Consider the following 6,810-nt stretch of genomic DNA (forward strand, 5'->3'; position numbering starts at 1 on the left):
TTAATGGTGTCTTGCAGTTGTCAGTGTTGCTAGGTCACAAGTGCCACTGCAGTTTTTGGAGCTTTAGATTGCAGGTGTGGCTACCACTGCTGTGGTGTCAGAATCCTGAGTGCTACCATTGAACTACCAGTGAATAATATTGGTGACCTATTCACCTGTACATTGTTTTATTCCCTTGGTACACAGGGTGTCTCTGGGAACTACTTAGGAAGAGAGTCATCTGGTGAGTTTTCTGAACTCATTTGGTAGCTCCATTATAACGTGCTAACTTCTTGGAGTATTTTGGTTTCTTTCTTCACAGTATGACCCAGTCTCTATTTAATGTGAGATATTGCTTCTTCCAAGCTTCTAAAAGCCATCCTAATAGTGTATTAGATCCTTTACCTAAGACATTTGTCAGGGTATTAAGACCTATGTCACAGTAGAGTGTCTCCATATTAACACATATGTATTTACCTAGATTTATATTCAGCTTCTCCTGAAACAGCACCTCAGGATGTCTTTCTTGATTCCTTTTGGAGCATGTTACCCAGGCATTATGATATCTTTGGTGTAAATTTCTCTCCTCCTTTAGCAATCAGGCCAAATATTTTTTAAATAGCTTTAATGAGGTATAATTGACATAGAAAACTGCATGTTTTTAAAGTGAACAATTTAATAAGCGTTGACATACAGCTATGAATCATATAAAACCGTTTTGGTCAATGATGGACCATGCATATGACAGTGGTCTAACAGGATTATAATGGAGCTGAAAAATTCCTATCACCTAATGATGTCATAGCCATCATAACATCATAGTGAAACACATTATTCATGTATTTGTTGTGATGCTGGTATGAATAAACTTCATGTACTGGTAGTCATATAAAAGTATAGCACACACAATTATGCAAAGTTTATAATACTTGATAATGATAATAAATGACTGTGTTATTGGTTAATGTATTTACTATGTTATACATTTTATTGTTATCTTAGAATATACTTTCTATTAATGATATGTAATAGTATGCTATGTTACACTGGCAACAGCCTTATAAATCTTGTGTTTACTATGTTTCTTGCTTGAATTATTTTTTCTTGTGCTTGATTTAATCTCATGTTATTTTATACAATAACATGTTGTACAGGCTTATAGCCTAAGAGCAATAAGTATACCATATAGCCTAGTGTATAATAGATCTTACCATCTAGGTTTGTATAAATGCAATTTATAATATTCTTACAGTGATGAAATCACCTAAAGATGCATTTCTCAGAATGTATCCCTATCATTAAGCAGCACATAACTGTATATATGAACATTGGAAATGATCACCACAGTCAAGATAATGAACATATCTGTCACACTCAAAGATTTCTTCTTTCTTGATTATAATTCCACTCTCACATATTTCCCAGCTTCTTACTAACCACTATCTGCTCTCTGTGATTGTAGTTTGTATATTGTACAGTTTTATATAAATAGAATCATATAACATGTATTCCTTTTTGTCTGAGTTCTTTAAGTCATGCCAATATGAAATTCTCCATTGGAATAGTCACAATTTAAATAGACATAGATGAAATTCTAGAGGAAAAAGTGATAACAAATTAGGAAACGATGCTTTTAACACCCTAATCCCCCATAACACCCTGCTGGAAATGTTAATAACTGCCTCAATATTTGGCATTAGTCATAGTTTACCAAAGACCTCAAGGGAAGTTCCTGAAATTATCTATACTTACAATTCTAGTTGTATAAAAGCAAATACTATTTCATGCATTTCACTTGCTCTCCTCTGTATACAACACAGTGAAACTAAGACCTTTTCCTCTATTTCCTCCCAATTCCCATCTTTGAGAAAAGAAATATATTTTCTGTTATCACTGGGGCTCAAAAAGCTGAGTCAGGCATCTGCTTTAGAGAATGGGAACTAAGACAATGTTTAAAATGTGAGTGATTTCTCCTATTCTCTACTTAAGCTAATAGTTTTAGCTCAAAAATAAGGCTGTACCTCTTGGGGTTCTGAAACTGGTTCCTAATTGCAATTTCTTGTGAAACTTGATTGTGTGCATCTCTTCCCAACTCTGTGTTCAATGACTTCAGATTAGTAGCTTGGAATTGGCCATGGTGGAAGCAGTTATACTATAGAAATCAGCAAATGCTATAAATCAGAGATTACCTTCCTCCCTGTGGTTTACCAGCACACAACAAAATACAACCAGCTTTCTCTTTTAACTCAAGAACTATCTTAGATGAAATTAGTTGATTTTATGCACATAAGTTTCTATAAATCACAATAGTTCTTTTGTAAAATTCTTTCATTTCCTTTCCCAGACTAATTACCTCTTGATTTCTTTTTTGTCCTTCCCAATTTTAACCAGTTAGATGTGTTTTTTCTTTTTTCTCTTTTTGGTTTTCTTTAATCTCTAATAATCTTGCCTTTTCAGACTTGAGCCATTTATTTCTATTTTTTAAAAAAAGTTAAAAACAAGGTTGCACACAAATGAGAAATCAAATGTCATTCTCAGAAGCCAGAGCAGCAGTTTCTTAACAGATTTGAAACCCTATATATAGCTAAGAATGATGAGAGAGTGTTTCAGATCTGATATATATATATATCTCAGTTTTGGAGAGAAAGAGGTTTAAGAACTGAGTGATGCAATTGTGGGGGCTGACAAGTCTAAAATCTAAAAAATATCTTCACAGCAACATCTAGACTGGTGTTTTACCAAATATCTGGGGACTATGGACAAGTTGACACTTACTAATGTAGGGAGGAGACAAGAGAACTAAAATGTTAAATCAAGCTGAATTCAGAAACTGCAATAGGTTGAACAGCCCCGCAGCCAGGCCAGGGGGACACCTGCAGAACAAAGAAAGATTTCTGCTGGGATTGCTAACAAACTATTTCCCCACACCATGAAGGGAAAACAGAGTCTTTAAGTCAAGTTCTTAATAAAATCCTGAATTCCTCGAACACTCACGGGCTTTTTTTTCCTTGTCTTTGCTTTCTCTTGTCTTTGCTTTTCCCTTCTCTAATAAACTTTCCTTTTGACTCTAACTTTGGTATGTGTTTGATTTGTTTGTTATCCTCTGCCTAGAATCCTCTTTTCTCTCAGTGCAAGGCTTGAGTTCCTCCCATTTAGGCGAATTTGCCCTGTTGTGTATCATTACAATTAACCATCACAGTGGCTTCTCTTAGATTTTAAATAAACATTTATTTTGTATTTTAAAATTAGCTGATTCTTTTGTTAAAAACATGCATAAATCATCTTATTTTAATTACTTATATAAAAAAGAATAATAAATATTTATCTTTAAGATAAGATGCTTTGGGATCCTGAGATCCCAATGTCTTCTGGTTCTGGTCTTCCCTCGGACTTATTATAGACTTTACATGGATAACTTAACTCTTCTATGCCTGAGTTTGATGATCATCAAAACAGACCTTAGTAAATGTGGTCTTGAGACAGGCAGTGCAGGGACAGCCCTTCCCCTCCAGGAAATGGCTTTGGAAATTTTTCCTTTTTCAAACCTCCTCCTATTTTAGCCCTACCAGAGGGGAATAAGCCAGAACCAGTCTTTTCCAGCCTAGACGCCATCTTTGGCTAAGGCATGACCCTTGGCTAATTATAGTATCATTATAATCTCATCCACATTGCAAATATTTCAGCTCTCATTGTACACCTGTTGCCAGGACAGTTCCAGAAACACCATATGAAGAAGAAAAACTGAGAAACCGAGCCCCCTGCATACTGAGAGTAGACAAGAAGGCTACATCAGCACCATGTTTTCTTGGGCTCTGCCTTCAGGAAATACAAAAGTTTATAACCAGCCGTCTTGAGGAAAACTCTCAAAAACCCTCTTTCACTCTCTTTCTCTCAAGCCTGCACCTTTCTTCCCCTTGAGTGTGTACTTTTCTGTAATAAATTTTGCGTTTTCCTACTTGCTGTTTGCCTTGCCCTTAAATACTTTCTTGCAGAACAGGACAGGAATCTGGTCACTGGATCCCTGCATTCTCCAGCTGTTCATCTGACTCTTGACTTCTTTCTTATGGAATAAGATAAGAAACTTTCTAGCAATGGTCAGGGCAAAAGTTGTTACTCAAGGTTAACAGAGTTCATTTATACCTTTTTATACTCTTTGAAGAAATGGGCTATGAAAATACAAATGTGATTTTTTAAAAAGTGATTTGACACTTTTATTAGGATAGAAAAGATATTTCTGAATTTGTTTTCCGGATTTCCAAATTAAAAGCATTTCTTAAGTACTTGAAGTACTGTATTGTGAATAATTATTAAAGTTTTTCTTCAGCCAGACACTTATACACTTTCATAGTTACTATCATTTTCTGGCAAACGCTCACCTTGATATTGAAAAAAATATTCAGGACAAGATTTTTGATTAAGCAATAACGAGCTTGACAAATATTACAACTAAATATCTTCTCTTGTTTCTGGTTCAAAACATAAAAGTAAATGTGCTCTTTAGTTTCAGACATGGAAAAATGATAAGGGGAAAATATTGTTATTTAAAATGTCGTATGTTTGTGTTATTGACTGAAAAAAATATAGTATTTAAAGCATATTACCATGGTTAGTCTCTCCATTGGCATTATTTATTTTATAATATACAAAATCCTGTAATGCTTTATACAAAAAAATGGCTACAAATAATCTGAATAATTCTATAATAAACAAATTCCTATTTACTTTTTCAAAATTTTCCTAGTAATTAGGAAAGTGGGGGGCATTGGTTTAGAACTCACATTTTCAATTCATTTACTTTCATTTTTTGTGTAGACACAACTTAATTTCTTTTCATGGCTAACAAATATAGATATAGACTTTTATTTCCCTGTGGTGAGAGATTTTTAAAACACATTCTTAAACAAGCTCTCATAAGGAGCTTATACTTACCTGAAAGTCACCTTTAATTTGATCTATGGATGAGATTGTATAAAATTAATTTTTTTTCTGTTGTGGGTCTCAGGTCTGGCTGTGATCCAGGCTCAAGACTAGGGGTAGAACTCCAGATTTAAAATGTTACATTAATGTAGTAAGGTGCCTGTGCCTAACTTTTGCAAGTATGACTCAGCTTATTGTTTATTATGCATGTGTGGTAGAATGCCACTATTGTTCTCCGATGTATATAAAGCCCATGAGTCCAGAAGCGTGTGCTCCCCGCAATAAAGTTGGTGCCTGCCATTTCATTCTCATGTCGGCTCCTCCTACATCTTTTCATCTGGGCTTCTTACCAATGAAGCCTTCCTTTCTTGATCAACTCGGCACTGACAATTGTCATTAGAACTACCAACATTAATTTGATTCTTAATGGTATTTAATTTTGTGTGGACCTTAATAGATTTGATGATCGGTTTATAAAATGAGACTTTTTATATTTGATGTGTCTGTGAGAGTTAGAAAAAACATTTCTTTGTTCTTACAAACACAAAGAAATGTGTAAAATCTCCTTGCTGATGAAATGTTAAGTACCTTTGATGATTTTGTTTAACCCAGGCTCACATAACTGATGACAAAATAATTATTTTCAGTCTTGGAAAAATAATTCTCAGTTCAGACCATGAAATATATTCCAGACTCTAAGACCAATACATCTTATTCTGTGAGCTTTTAATAACTTATCCTCTTATACTTATCTTCATTATTTTCTAACTTCTCATGCTAACATCCTACATTATTCCACTCTACAGATTATTGCAAGGGCTGACCTATGACTTTTAAGTATTTATTTTAGGATTTAGAACTAATTTTTACTGGAAATGGACATTACCACAAAATTCACTTAGAAATGGAAATTGAAGCTATGAAAAGAATGTTACAGATTTTTAACGTCATTATCTTAACATTAAAGAAACTGTGGCCAAGAAAGTTTATTGAAGTTTTCCCCAAAGACACATACTTAGTTAATATTCTAATTCTTTGATCATGTTCCAGTCTTTTTTTACTATCCAACCAGGAATATAAGTAGATAACTATTTATCAGTTACTAATCAATAATGGCTTATCATATTAGAATTTATGTTCAACTCTCTGCTCTTAAATTTGAAAATAAGTATTTGAGGGAAAATGTTAGAGGGTGTTTGGGGGAAAGTGTTAGAGATATGAGATATTTAATATAGAAATTTAGATATTGTGATTGAATAAATATCTTTAAAATATATCAGACCAGGGATCAAATTCTGGTATGACAGTGTGGGGTGCTCTGCTGACTCACTCCCCAGTGAAATTGGAGAAAATTATTTATTAAAAAATGATTTAAAGCTTCTGAAAATTCTTCTAAAGGCAAACAGAAAATGTAGACATATTTATTCCAAAATATCTATAAAAATGTGTTAACAAAGACAAGAGTCTGAGGTCTTTGAACCAGGATTGCTCCCTCCCTCTCTCCTCTCACCTCAGTGAGATAGAGATTCCATTCTAGACTGCTACAGCCGAGAGCACAGGTTTCACTCTCCTACATCCAAGTCAGAGGGCTTTCTACTCAGAAGGACTTCAGCTTTTCTAATCCTGCCCCCAGCTACCTGTTGCTGAGTTTTAGCCTAGGGCAAGTATAGTGTGCAAGTGCGGGTCCCCTTCTCATTCACTGAACAGAGGTTCTATCTTGGGTACAAAATACTGAGATAGATAGTGGGGCCCAATTGCACTTGCCTTGGTTTGTGAAGTAATATTTTTATACCATGAGAGGTGAGCTGCTTTCCTCCTTCACTGAGCATGCAGCCTCCAGAACAGGAATGTCTCTCAGAGAGAATTTTGCCATTGTCCCCACCTTTGTTCAAGAGTCTTGGCTCAGATCTTTTT

Source organism: Pteropus alecto, unplaced genomic scaffold (assembly GCF_000325575.1).
Source record: "Pteropus alecto unplaced genomic scaffold, ASM32557v1 scaffold548, whole genome shotgun sequence".
In the NCBI taxonomy this organism is placed as follows: domain Eukaryota; kingdom Metazoa; phylum Chordata; class Mammalia; order Chiroptera; family Pteropodidae; genus Pteropus; species Pteropus alecto.